The sequence below is a fragment of the Oncorhynchus mykiss genome, chromosome 23, assembly GCF_013265735.2.
Source record: "Oncorhynchus mykiss isolate Arlee chromosome 23, USDA_OmykA_1.1, whole genome shotgun sequence".
Taxonomy (NCBI): Eukaryota; Metazoa; Chordata; class Actinopteri; order Salmoniformes; family Salmonidae; genus Oncorhynchus; species Oncorhynchus mykiss.
This window is the reverse complement of record NC_048587.1, coordinates 18,724,154-18,738,981: the sequence shown is the minus strand read 5'-3', so window position 1 is coordinate 18,738,981 and position 14,828 is coordinate 18,724,154. Positions and strand designations below refer to the sequence as shown.

Sequence of the window (14,828 nt, the reverse complement as noted above, 5' to 3'; positions counted from 1 at the left end):
TTCTATGCCAATGATGCAAAAATCGCCCATTATTGCTCATTGTTATGGATGTATCCAAGTAAATGGTACTAGAAAACAGCTTAAACTCAAGCAAATGCAGCAACATTTGTTATTCTGGGTGGACTGTTTGATGCGACTGTGTTAACCATCGTTGGCTAGCGAACAAGCAAGGTGTAAGAGTACTCCCAACCCCACCTCTTATGGAATGAAAAATAGTTCTCTATAAGCCAATATGTAATTAATATACAGTGTATTGCATTGACGGAAATGGAACAGGTTGATTAAAAGCCTAGCAACACTACATATTAGGTCCCCCATAAAATACACAAATTATATATTTTTCTTTACAGCCCAATATTGTGAACATTTGAATATGAATGTGTAGATTGATATGTATAGCGTATATTTGATGTGCATTGATACATATACAGGGCTAATAAATAAAATAAAACCGTCTGAACATTGTATTTTTCAATAGTGGTCTTACATTTGGCCCTTTAAAACAAAAACAAATTCCTTCTTGCAAGAGCGCAGACAGTCTCTGATCATTTATGCATTTGCTTATGACCACTATAACATGGCCTTTGATTACAATTTAATATATTTTTGTATGTGTTATTAACGTTGCAGTTTTGAAATTTGAGCTTTTATTTTTAAGGTTTCCTCATTACCATACAACGTGACGCCCTCATTTGTGCTGCAGGCAGAATAGTAGTCCGGACAAGGCACAAAACAGCATCGGGACTGAAAAGGTAAGTCGGCTACCTACAAACTTGATAAATAGCCCAAATTATTAACTGGAAGGATTTACTTCAAAATACATATTTGGCGCACGATTTAACATGGACATAAACAGTCTGCAATTGCGTGTAAGTGCACGCTAGTCCTGTGATAAATTGAGAGTGACGTTCACCGCATAGGGATGCCTTGCAAGAGAGGATGCTCTGCACAGTATCCACAGCACATTGGATTTCGACTCTTATCTAACTGGCTCACTTTTTGAATAGGAATGCACGCACATAGCCACACACTGTATATTGTAGCCACATTGACTACTTGGTAGTAGCAAGCAATCAACATGCACGATGTGCTAGCCTTGATACGGATCATCTCCAACGGTGTTTGCCAGTTGAACAGGACAGGAGTGATTCACGGATACATTCCGGACCTTTTAGATTTCTTGCAAGCAATGTTGATTTATTTGAACTTAGCTATAGCTAAAATCAATTCAATATGCTACTTGCTGTTATGAACACATAAGTCAAGATGCATGGACATACATACACTCTAAAAACAAAGGTTCCACGAGTATCCTTTAGGGGTTCTTCAAATTGAAACTGTGGGGGAACCCCTATAAGTTATTTCAAATAACCCCTTTTAATGGATCTTCAAATAACCTTGTGGTAAATTTGTGATCTACCTCCCTCCCCTATTATTAATAATAATAATAATAATAATACGCATAACAATTTTAACACGATATTTGAGTTGTTAGTGTTTATTATGATTTTAGTGACAAAGGAGAATAAAAACAATCCTAAAATGATGCACTCCCAGCAGAGCCCCAAGTCCAACGGGTATATCCTCTGGCATGTTGATGTTAATGTGTTGATGTTCGTGTCCATAGCCAGAATTATTTTAGAGTGCATGGTGATCGAACATGTTTCCTGTGAATCCCCCCAAAAAGTGTTCTACAGATTATTAACAAAACATGCACACAGCAGTATTCATACCTTGGTTTGTGGTAAATGTGAATGAAAAAAACTTTTGATAATGGTTTTCAAAAACATACCTTGTCCATAATGTAGAGGCCTATGGGATTTTCATTAAAGAGGTAAGGGAGGATGGTACATGTGATCTGCAAAACATACCAATTGACATACCTTTGTATGCCTCCTCGTCTGTATACCTGCAGACACAGAAGTGAGCAGTTCAGTCATCTGCACCCAATACAGCTAGCCTTCAACATATTCTAATAGCCTACATATTATTACCTTTTTCTTGTTGATATCCATTGAATTGTGTCCATTTTCCCTTTTAGAAAGATTTGCACGAAAATGAAAAGATAGATGTATCCTCATAAAACATCAATTTAGATCATACATACCTTGTCGTAAATTAAAGAAATCTTTACATTTTTCAGTTAAGTGCCTGCACCCGTCGTCTTTTCAAATTCAAATCCCAACATTCCAGCTGGGCAGTTAGGTTCCTGCAAGAACCCCCACCAACTAAGGAGGTTCCTCAATGAACCCCACCTCCTATGGGGTTCTTGGACGAACCTTGTGGGAAATTCAGTGCCAGAACCTTAAGGTTCTTCTAAGAACTTTGAGGATCTTAGAATAACCCTTGTTGAACCCCTAATCAAATCAAATGTAATTTGTCACACACGGTTAGCAGATGTTAATGTGAGTGTAGCAAAATGCTTGTGCTGCTAGTTCCGACCATGTAGTAATATCTAGCAAGTAATCAAACAATTTCACAACAACTACCTTTACACAAGTGTAAAGGAATGAATAAGAATATGTACATAAAAATATATGGATGAGCGATGGCCGAACGGCATAGGCAAGATGCAGTAGATGGTATAGAGTACAGTATATACATATGAGATGAGTAATGTAGGGTATGTAAACATTATAGTGATTTATTACATCCAATTTTTAATTATTAAAGTGGCTAGAGATGAGTCAGTATGTCTCTTGGTCCCAGCTTTGATGCACCTGTACTGACCTCGCCTTCTGGACAATAGCGGGGTGAACAAGCACAAGGGTGGTTGTCCTTGATTATCTTTTTGGCCTTCCTGTGACATCGGGTGGTGTAGGTGTCCTGGAGGGCAGGTAGTTTGCCCCCGGTGATGCGTTGTGCAGACCTCACTACCCTCTGGAGAGCCTTACGGTTGTGGGTGGAGCAGTTGCCGTACCAGGCGGTGATACAGCCCGACAGGATGCTCTCGATTGTGCATCTGTAAAAGTTTGAGAGTGTTTTTGGTGACAAGCCAAATTTCTTCAGCCTCCTGAGGTTGAAGAGGCGCTGCTGCGCCTTCTTCACCACGCTCTGTGTGGTTGGACCATCTCAGTTTGTCCGTGATGTGTACGCTGAGGAACTTAACTTTCCACCTTCACTACTGTCCCGTCGATGTGGATAGGGGGATGCTCCCTCTGCTGTTTCCTGAAGTCCACGATCATCTCCTTTGTTTTGTTGACATTGAGTGTGATGTTATTTTCCTGACACAAAACTCAGAGGGCCCTCACCTCCTCTCTGTAGGCCGTCTCGTCATTGTTGGTAATCAAGCCCACCACTGTAGTGTTGTCTGTAAACCTGATGATTGAGTTGGAGGCGTGCATGGCCACGCAGTCATGGGTGAACAGGGAGTACAGGAGAGGGCTGAGAACGCACCCTTGTGGGGCCCCAGTGTTGAGGATCAGTGGGGTGGAGATGTTGCTACCTACCCTCACCACCTGGGGGCGGCCCGTCAGGAAGTCCAAGACGCAGTTGCACAGGGCGGAGTCGAGACGCAGGGTCTCAAGCTTAATGACGAGTTGAGGGTACTATGGTGTTAAATGCTGAGCTGTAGTTGATGAACAGCATTCTTACATAGGTATTCCTCTTGTCCAGATGAGTTAGGGCAGTGTGATTGCGTCGTCTGTGGACCTATTGGGGCGGTAAGCAAATTGGAGTGCGTCTATGGTGTCCAATCAGGGGGAGGTGATATGGTCCTTGACTAGTCTCTCAAAGCACTTCAGAATGACGGAAGTGAGTACTACGAGGCGATAGTCATTTAGCTCAGTTACCTTAGCTTTCTCGGGAACAGGAACAATGGTGTCCCTCTTGAAGCATGTGGGAACAGCAGACTGGGATAAGGATTGATTGAATATATGTCTGTATTTTATCTAACGGGTGGCATCCACACCAGCCAGCTGGTCTGCGCATGACACACATTTTTAGAGTAGTTTATCTTGTCTTCCCAACCCGCCTCTGTCACAATCAGTTGCTGGTATAACGTTAGCTTCTGAAGACAGAAAAAAATGATAGAATATCTCTTGAGCATGCACCATATAGGCTGTTTTATCTTTAACATTCCAACTAGAGGTCGACCGATTATGATTTTAACGCCGATACCAATACCGATTATTGGAGGACCAAAAAAAAGCTGATAGCGATTAATCGGACGATTTAAAATAAAAATTGTAATAATGACAATTACAACAATAGTAAATGAAGACTTATTTTAACTTAATATAATACATAATAAAATCAATTTAGCCTCAAATAAATGAAACATGTTCAATTTGGTTTAAATAATGCAAAAAAAGTTGGAGAAAAAAGTGCAATATGTGCCATGTAAGAAAGCTAACGTTTAAGTTCCTTGCTCAAAACATGTGCATATGAAAGCTGGTGGTTTCTTTTAACATGAGTCTTCAATATTCCCATCTAAGAAGTTTTAGGTTGTAGTTATTATAGGAATATTTTGCTATACGATTTGTATTTCATATACTTTTGACTATTGGATGTTCTTATAGGCACTTTAGTATTGCCAGTGTAACAGTATAGCTTCTGTCCCTCTCCTCGCTCCTACCTGGGCTTGAACCAGGAACACATCGACAACAGCCACCCTCGAAGCAGCGTTACTCATGCAGAGCAAGGGGAACAACTACTCCAAGTCGCAGAGCGAGTGACGTTTGAAATGCTATTAGCACGCACCCCGCTAACTAGCCAGCCATTTCACATCGGTTACACCAGCCTAATCTCGGGTGTTACGAATCCCTTTTGGCCCGACAGTCTAGGGGGGGATGGTAATGAGACCCGTAACATAACTCATGCAATTTAAAATAGTGACAAAGTAAAAGTGTGAACGAAATAACCACGACAACTGAAATCTACCGTCAAACTCAGGGTTTATTAATAAACACGGTAATGGGGGGGGAGCAGGGAAAGGGGCTGAGCTGGACCCAAGGAAAGAAACAATAAGTATTCAAAAACACCCCTAAGCTAGACTAGCCTACTTTAACAACAGCTAACTAACCAACCAAAAATACAGTGGGTGGTCCACCCAGTTCTAACTAGTGTATTTAACAAAGTTTACCTACGGGTAGTGTATGCCCATGGGCGACTTGTCTTGGTTCCCCCTTTTCCCACCAGCAAACAAACACCATAACCAAAAACAATACTCACAGGTGAGGACAAAGTGATATGGAGGTGCTCAAACAAAAGAGAGGTCAATACATAAAGAGAGTGTGAAACAGAGAGACCTACAGACATGGCATTTACAGAGAGGGTTTTTAAACCAAGGGAAAGGAACTGTGATTGGGTAGGAAACAGGAGGAGGTGTGTCTTCTGATTGATGATTGATTGGTGACTGATTGGGGAGTGATGATTTTCACCTGTGAGGGGAGAAGGAGAGAAAAGAAACACACACACAGGATACACACACAGGATACACACACAGGATACTTGTATCCGTAACATTGGGAGTTGATAGGCTTGAAGTCATAAACAGCGCAATGCTTGAAGCATTGCGAAGAGTTGCTGGCAAGATGCACGAAAGTGCTGTTTGAATGAATGCTTACGAGCCTGCTGGCGCCTACCATCGCTCAGTCAGACTGCTCTATCAAATCATAGACTTAATTATAACATAATAGGTCATTAATATGGTCGAATCTGGAAACTATCATCTCGAAAACAAAACCTTTATTCTTTCAGTGAAATATGGAACCGTTCCGTATTTTATCTAACGGGTGGCATCCATAAGTCTAAATATACATTGCACAACCTGCAATATTATGTCAAAATTACGTAAAATTCAGGCAAATTAGTTCGCAATGAGCCAGGCGGCCCAAAATGTTGCATATACCCTGACTCTGTGTGAAATGAACGCAAGAGAAGTGACACAATTTCACCTGGTTAATATTGCCTGCTAACCTGGATTTCTTTTAGCTAAATATGCAGGTTTAAAAATATATACTTCTGTGTATTGATTTTAAGAAAGGCATTGGTGTTTATGGTTAGGTACCGTCGTGCAACGATTGTGCTTTTTTTCGCAAATGCGCTTTTGTTAAATCATCCCCCGTTTGACGTAGTTGGCTGTCTTTGTTAGGAAGAAATAGTCTTCACACAGTTCGCAATGAGCCAGGCGGCCCAAACTGCTGCATATATCCTGACTCTGTTGCAAGAGAAGTGACACAATTTCCCTAGTTAAAAGAAATCCATGTTAGCAGGCAATATTACCTAAATATATACTTGTGTATTGATTTTAAGAAAGGCATTGATGTTTATGGTTAGGTACACGTTGGAGCAACAACAGTCCTTTTTCGCGAATGCGCCACAACATCGATTATATGCAACGTAGGACAAGCTAGATAAACTAGTAATATCATCAACCATGTGTAGTTTAGTGATTATGATTGATTGATTGATTGTTTTTTATAAGATAAGTTTAATGCTAGCTAGCAACTTACCTTGGCTTCTTACTGCATTCGCGTAACAGGCAGGCTCCTCGTGGAGTGCAATGTAAGGCAGGTGGTTAGAGCGTTGGACTAGTTAACCGTAAGGTTGCAACATTGAATTCCCGAGCTGACAAGGTAAAAATCTGTCGTTCTGCCCCTGAACAAGACAGTTAACCCACCGTTCGTAGGCCGTCATTGAAAATAAGAATGTGTTCTTAACGGACTTTCCTAGTTAAATAAAGGTGTAAAAAAAAAAAAATACAGATTTCCGATTGTTATGAAAACTTGAAATCGGCCCTAATTAATCGGCCATTCCGATTAATCGATCGACCTCTAATTCCAACAACAAAAATCTGCGTGACAGATGTATACATTTTTATTACATACTTGTATGTGCTTCCATCATTGATCCTAATGTTGATTAAATTAATGAATGTCATTTCACATTCACAATAATGCAGAACATTGTAGTAGAGCTGTGTTACAAAGTGTTACATAACATTGTAGCCTACCTGAGAAAGTATAGCTTAGTTGAGCAACCAGGACTCAGCGGAAAGACATAACTGTACATCTGGGAAAGTATGATATGTTACGTTTCATATGGTATGCATTCATTTCTGGATGTCCATCATCCATTTTATATGATATGTTACAAATTACAATTTGAATGATATGTTACGAATTGGAATTAGTATTTGCTTAGCTTATGATATGTTACAAATTACAATTTGTTGTGGCTAACGTTAGCTAGGTGGCGAATGCTAACATTAGCTAGGTGTTAAGGTTAGGAGTTAGGTTTTTATTTTTTTCTATTATTATTTTGCCCCTTTTTCTCCCCAATTTTGTGGTATCCAATTGGTAGTTACAGTCCTGTTCCATCGCTGCAACTTCCGTACAGGCTCAGGAGAGGCGAAGGTCGAGAGCCGTGTGTCCTCTGAAACACAACCCAGCCAAGCCGCACTGCTTCTTGACACAACGCCTGCTTAACCCGGAAGCCAGCCGCACCAATGTGTCAGAGGAAGCACCATACACCTGGCAACCGCGTCAGCGTGCAATGCGCCTGGCCCGCCACAGGAGTCGCTAGTGCGCGATGGGACAGGAGCACTGGTGCGGCTGGCTTCCCGGACGACGCTGGGTCAATTGTGCGCTGCCCAATGGGCCTCCCGGTCGCGGCCGGCTATGACAGAGCCTGGACTCGAACCAGGTTCTATAGTGCTTTAAACCACTGCGCCACTCGGGAGGCCCCAGGAGTTAGGTTAAAGGGTAAAGGTTAGGGTTAAGGGAAGGGTTAGCTAACATGCTAATTCGTTGCAAAGTAGCTAAAAAGTAGTAAGTATTTGCAAAGTTGCTAATTAGCAAATATGCAAAAGTTGTCCATGATGAGATTCAAACACTAGACGTTTGCGTCATATGCCCGACAAACCATTCTGCTTTTGTTTTTTGTCTTCAGGAACCTTCTGTGTCATGTAGCCACACCAAACATAACATATCATACTAATTTGATTCAGAGAGGTTGGATTAAATGCGAAAGACACAATTCAGTTGAATTGCATTCAGTTGTGCAACTGACTAGGTTGCACAACTTTCCTTTCTTAATTTGAGTGTCCCGGATTTACTTTTATTATGTTACCTCTAGTCGATGAGACCAGGCTGAGTTGAGCGGTTTTTACACCGTGGAATAGTTTAGGCTGCATAAAGTTTAGAGCAAGGTGCAAAAGTAGACACTTGACAAAATTATGGATTTAAAAAATATTATAATTTACTGACAGATATTAAAATGATCATGTCTTGTTGCAAAGTGGAGGAATAGAGAAAATATAGCCTATCCTTGTGTGGCTACGATGTCCTGTGGGTGGGGGAAATATAGACCCTTTTATGTGTCACCTATTGGGGGATAATCTGTCCTTGTCTACTGTAGGCTGCTCTTCACTTTCTCTTAATTAACAGAGCTCTGTCATTGAGAAAGTACGTTCAGTAACATGCAGCTTTTCTGTGGTTTCATCCATTTTCATCTATTTTCAGTTGCATGTTATTGAATATCATTTCAATGACATGTATTCTGGGTAGGACTGTGGGAGATGCTGTATGTGTGATGTGGGTGTGAACATTCACCCCAGTAACATGCTCTCCCCCAGCACCCAAATTGATGTGTGTGCCACATTTATAATCAATCATTGGATTTTCTATATTATTCAGCACAGGCAGTGTTTTCTTACATAACATGATTGTAAATCTATTTTAAGCCCCCACTCTGACTAGACTCTGCTGTGTTTTCTGCTGAGGGAGAGAAAATAACAGGATTTTATCATTTCATCTATGATAGGTGGGAACGTATATAAACAGTCTGGAGAGAGATCTGAGGGATATACAGGTGTAGGATCTTAATTTGATCACCCTGTTGCAGGAGAACTTTCCTGCTATGCAGGAAATTCAAAACGTATAGTGTATTTGAGGTTTAAAAAGGCTTCTGAAATGTCTACTTGGAAATTTCAGACTTGATTTTCCCTTATGAAAAAAGTATCAACCCTTACAAAAATGTCCATTAATTATAATCCACATAATAATTCACATTTCCTGTTGCTGCAGGATTATTTGTCTGATGTAGCAAACTGGCTCAAATTAAGATTCCTACATCAGTAGCTAGGCTGACTGGTTATGAATTGCTGATCTGTTACAACTCAAGATCTGCAGAAGTTAGACAAACACAGAGACTTAGGCTAGAGAAGGAGAGAGAGTTTTTCTATGCTCCCACCAAAATGTAAAACACCAGACAGTTTTTTTCCTTCCTTTGCCTTTAAGTGCTTATCCCATGTGAGCGCAGCATAATGAACGAAATCGTGCAGACATGCATATCTTCGTAATACTCCTCTCAACCTGTAACATAATGCATCACATAAAAAAATAAAAAAATACAAAAATAACACAAGCTCTGTGAAGTATGGAGAGAGAGGGGGTGATTAGATTAGTGCATGCTTTGATATCTCTGACCAGCCCCTTCAGCTCTCTCTCTCTCCCCCCCCTTTCTCTAGCAGAGATTAGCTGTGAAAATTAAATGTGAGTCTTGGCCTGCATGCCAAATTAGGCCATGGATTGTTATGTAAAATTTGGAGATGAATAACTTAACATACTGATGGAGTGTTCCCATGCATTCTTTTAGAGAAAGGGTGGGAAGGAGTGCTTGTGGATTGTTTTGGTAGGTGGTATAGCGTGCTTGAAAGTTGCAGGTGCAGCCGTTTAACTTTTATTAAAGTTCTTGCTGGAGGGGCCAAAACAAAGCCAGGGCAGACTATAATGTTCATTTCAAGGAGTTGAAAAAAAAATTAGTCAAAGCGGTTAGGCCAAGCCTATGCTCTGGGGAGGAAGGTCCCATATGAACAAATACTATAATATACTATGCTATAAATACTGTAGTATTAACGGTAGTATTGTCACGTTCTGACCTTAGTTCTTTTATTATGTTTTGTTTTAGTATGGTCAGGGCGTGAGTTGGGTGGGTTGTCTATGTTCGTTTTTCTATGATGTGATTTGCGTTTGGCCTGGTATGGTTCTCAGTCAGAGGCAGGTGTCGTTAGTTGTCTCTGATTGAGAATCATACTTAGGTAGCCTTTTTTCACCTGTGTTTCGTGTGTGATTATTTTCTGTTCTGTGTTTTGTATTTCACCGTTCAGGACTGTTTCGTTCTCATTGTTTTTGTTTTGTGTTCATATAATAAATACAATATGGACACTTACCACGCTGCGCATTGGTCCTCGGATCCTTCTTACTACTCCTCCTCAGAAGAGGAGGACGTGAATCGTCACAAGTATTTACTGTAGTATACTGTATTATTTACAGTTAACTATAGTATAAATACTGTAGTAAAATAAAACTATAGTATATACTATAGTAATTACTATAGTGTTTTTGCAGATTGCACTATACTTTAGTATGACATCATTGTAGTAATTACTATAGTGTTTTTGTTGTATTATTTTGTTTGACATAGACGTGGAGGCTTTCTCATTTGGGAAACTTACGGGAAAAATACTAAAGGAACAGATGTTCCGTGAACTTTTGGTAGGTAGGGTAGTTTAGAGCTTCTGCTCTTTTCTATAACCTGTGGAGAACAAAATATAGTCTATACTTGGCTGGTAGGTTTCTTACTTATGGGTGGTACAAATTGCGACATGGGGGAAGGGAGTGGGCAGGGTATATGCAAATTAAATATTGTAGTATTTACTATAGTTTAAAAAAGTGTAGTGTTTTTGTGGACTGTAGTGTTTTTGCAGACATTACTGTAGTATTTACTACAGTGTTTTTTGTGGATAATACTGCAGTATTACAATATTACAGTTTACTAAAGAATCGTACAGCACAATAGAATTCTATATTAAACTGTAGTATACTTTAGAATACTGTACTACACACTGTAATATCCCTCGATCATGTGTGTACTTACTATATAATTATGTAGTATATTGTAGAAGACTCTCTTATGTTTGTGATTAGAGGATTGTGCCTACTTGTTTTATAACATGCTACTTTTTGAGGGAAAAAACAAACAGATTTTGCTTTAATTATAAAAATGCTATTGATAACATTTTCATACTCAGTCTAGGTAGTGAGATCACTACTCAGACTGAGCTTTGGGTGTCTAGATTCAGCTCCAATGCTATCCCCTCTATTAACCAGGACCTCAGTGACCACCTTCATCAGGCAGGCCCGTCCTGGCAGACAGCTTTCTGTGCAAACTCAGATAAGCAGGAGAGAACACCCCATGTTGTGATGTGCTATCTACACCTATTTATAATACAAACAAGCCTGAGAACAGTGGATAAAAAGCATCATCTCTGTGAACGTCGGCCGGTGATGCAAAAGCAGTAGTGCAAAACAGTACTGCCTCTCTTTTTGAAACTTAGAACACTCAGCATCTCCTTTGGTTTTGGATCTGTTGTATTTCTCCCATTAAAGTCCCACAAGTTATTTAATTGGAATTCTTTGGTCTAACAGATGTGAAATATGTGGCCACCCTTTTCAATTTGTCAGATAAGTGAGGATGGGTAGAAATGGGGGTAAATTCAATTCCTTTCCCAGCGGGAGGCTAGCGATGCACCTCTCTATCGCTACTGCTGCTCGGTCTGCTGATCACCTGTTCCTACTGCGTCATGCTCCCATTAGACCCTCTGTGGCGGAGCGAACCAATGCCTGACACATCCATGGACCCGGAGCCAAGTTCCCTCCCTTCCCTCGTCCTGCACTCTATGCCCAGGCCTGCTTATTTTCACCAACAGCAGCGGCCGTATGTTTTCTATCAGCTGTAATCTTTGCTGCAGAAATGGAACACGGCTAAGCATGATTTCTGAGAGGGGAAGTGCCAGAAATGAGAGTTGTTGTTAAACAGGAGTTATGCAGGCAGGTTTTCAGATGGGAATGGAGAGTGTAATACAGATGTAGCCTCTGGCTCAGTCACCATGTAATGCCTAATGCATTGAATCTGTGTGTAAGCAGTTAAGCTGAGGCAGTCTAGACTGGCCATTATGTAATAAGCTAGTCTCACCCAATGATGTATATATAAACCATGGTTTGCTGATGCTGTTGGCACATGAGAGGCTTTGAAGCCACATTGGTACTCCCCAGAAGGAGCGGAAGGAATGGAATTCTACAGTATTTCAATAAAATGTTTCAAGGACAAAATTCAGTGTATTTTAGTAATACATTTGTTGAAGTGACGACAGTAATATATATTTTTTTAAATTATACTTTAAGGAACTGTTTAAAAAATATAGTAATTTTAATGTTCAGTTCACATAAAATAGTGTATAAGTATGGATTAAGGTGTCTGTAAAATAGATGAATATATTATATAGATTAATATACTTGCATTTCCATATCTTCCAACATCTTATTTACAATGGGGGAGTACCAAAATGGCTCTGCATTGACTTCAATCCAGCGCCATCCAGTGTTTATTCACATCATTGGTCTCACCACCTCATCCATTACCCTTTACTTGTTCATTAAACTCTTTCTGATCTGTTGTTGTAACTTGTTTGGGTGGGATGCAGAGTGATTCCGTTTTCATTATTTAAGTATCTGCATTATTGAGAGGTCAGTCCACCTGAGCACAGGAGTCAGCACTGACATCATTGTTAAATGGATTCAGAAGGAGCTTGTTCTGCCAAATGCCTTGCCACAGCTGTTTTGTGTATGTGGAGGGAGGGAGAGGAGGGGTGCATTTAATGTTCCAAGTTGCACAGGGAATGGAGGGGTGGATGCCCTCAGGCACTTGGGCTTGTGTCTCAGGCTTTTGTCTGTTTCCAGGTCACTGAACCATGCACTCACAGGCTACAACACAGCTCCAGCCGGATCTCATCAGTGGACCATTGGCCATTTCTACTCATATCTACGTTAATTAATGGAGACAAAATTACACCTAGGTTCAGTAATAGTGCCCCCAACAATCAACCAGATTACATTATGTCCGCGACTACCCAGGGATATTGGCCATTTGATGATATGCAACACATAAAATCAGTAAAATAGGGGGCCTCCCAAGTGGCACAGCGGTTTAAGGCACTGCATCACAGTGATAGAGGTGTCACTACAGACCCGGGTTTGATCCCAGGCTGTGTCGCAGCCGGCCGCAACCGGGAGACCCATGAGTCGGCACACAATTGGCCCAGCGTCGTCCGGGTTAGGGGAGGGTTTGGCCGGCTGGCATGTCTTTGTCCCATCATACTCTAGCGACTCCTTGCGGTGGGCTGGGCGCATATATGCTGACCTCGGTCGTCAGCTGGTGTGTTTCCTCCGACACAATGGTGTGGCTGGCATCCGGGTTAAGCTAGCAGTGTGTCAAGAAGCAGTGCGACTTGGTGGGGTTGTGTTTCAGAGGACACATGGCTTTTGACAATCGCCTCTCCTGAGTCCATATGGGACAATTTGGATAAAAAAGTAATAATACAAATAAATATTTTCTGTAAAATAATTACATCAGTTACGCATAGGCTTATTTAACACGTACCTGAAGTGCGGAGAATATGGTGGTTTATGGCTAATAGTTAGTGAGGCTGGCTCGTATGTCACATCACTGTTTAGAAGGATTGTTTTGTTTGGACCTATACAATTAGCCTTAATCACACTGCTGTTAAACATGTACTAATGTCCTCTCAGTGTTAGAACAGGCAGAATGGATTAAGGCTACAGCACAACACATTAAGGGTTTGAGATTTACAAAATGACAGGCAAAATTTAAGACTTTTTTTTTTTCCCCACTCGCTTTTCATGTGTGCTCTTCTTGTAGGAAGCAATCAAATCAAACTTTATTTGTCACCTGCGCCGAATACAAGTGTAGTCCTTACCGTGAAATGTTTACTTGCAAGCCGTTAACCAACAGTGCAGTTCAAGAAGAGTTAAGAAAATGTTCACCAAATAAACTAAAGTAAAAAATAATAAAAATGAACACAATAAAATAACACTCCCCCATTGGTGACTACAAATGATCTATATCTGGGATAATAACTCAGTAACTAGCAAAGGATATGAACAAATCTGCACACATGGCTACATGCAGCTCTCGCTTTCTCAAAACAAGCACATCTACTCACGACCGCTCATGCTGTAAGCATGGTCCACATCAAAGTGAATGGCACAGATCCTTATGGCAATGGTCTATTTGCATATGGCTGTAGGCTTACTGCAGCTCTGATTGGTTATGCCACACTGGTCTGTGTAGAGTAGGATACAAATGGCTGTGAGACATAGGTTTAATTCTGGACACATGAAAAGTGGAATGTATATGGAGGATACGGGGCAACAGAAGACAAACAGCAGAAGGGCTAAGGATCTTGGAGATGGGGAAAGGGCCGATAAAATGGGGGGGACAGTTTGGACAGCTATACCCTCTTCCCAAGACGGTAGCGGGGAGCAGGGATCCCGTGGTGGTCTGCCTGTCGTCGGTACCTGGAGGTGGTCTTGAGAAGAGCGGCCCGGGCTCAATTCCAGGTACGGCGACAGCAATGGATAAACACCTGGGAAGAAGGTGTCCTGACCTCTGCTTCTTGCTCCGGGAAGATTTGGGGCCGACAACCAAGGGAACACGAGAACTGGGGACTGCGATCGGAGACCATGTCGACTGGCAGTCCATGGATCCGTAAGACATGCTGCACCATGAGCTGGGCCGTCTCCTTAGCTGGGGGCAATTTAGTTAGGGGAATAAAATGGGCAGCTTTGGAAAACTGGTCCACCACCGTAAGGATGGTGGTGTTGCAATCCGACGGTGGGATGCCGTGACACAGTCCTAGGATATATGGGACCAGGGGCGGTGAGGGACAGGAATTGGTTGAAGGAGGCCAGCAGTAGCTTGCCGCAGAGTCTTGTTCTGCACACACACAGTACAGGTGGCAACGA

The 14,828-nt window shown here is 41.3% G+C and overlaps 1 protein-coding gene and 1 long non-coding RNA gene across 3 annotated transcripts in view; one reads left to right on the top strand and one right to left on the bottom strand.

Moving 5' to 3' along the window:
* Positions 1-685: 685 nt before the first annotated feature.
* LOC110502387 (inactive ubiquitin carboxyl-terminal hydrolase 54) overlaps positions 686-14,828 on the top strand; it is a 113,988-nt gene continuing 99,845 nt past the window's right edge. The window contains exon 1 of one of the 2 annotated variants that reach the window (XM_036959692.1): positions 686-752. The gene's annotated coding sequence lies outside the window, so the exon portion shown is untranslated. The remainder of the gene's footprint in view (positions 753-14,828) is intronic. The other variant, XM_036959696.1, reaches the window with a different exon arrangement.
* On the bottom strand, positions 1,500-5,221 carry LOC118943821. Its single transcript, XR_005039100.1, has 3 exons — positions 5,173-5,221; positions 1,793-1,909; positions 1,500-1,667 (listed from the first exon to the last, which is right to left on the bottom strand). It is a non-coding gene; the product is annotated as an uncharacterized LOC118943821 (long non-coding RNA).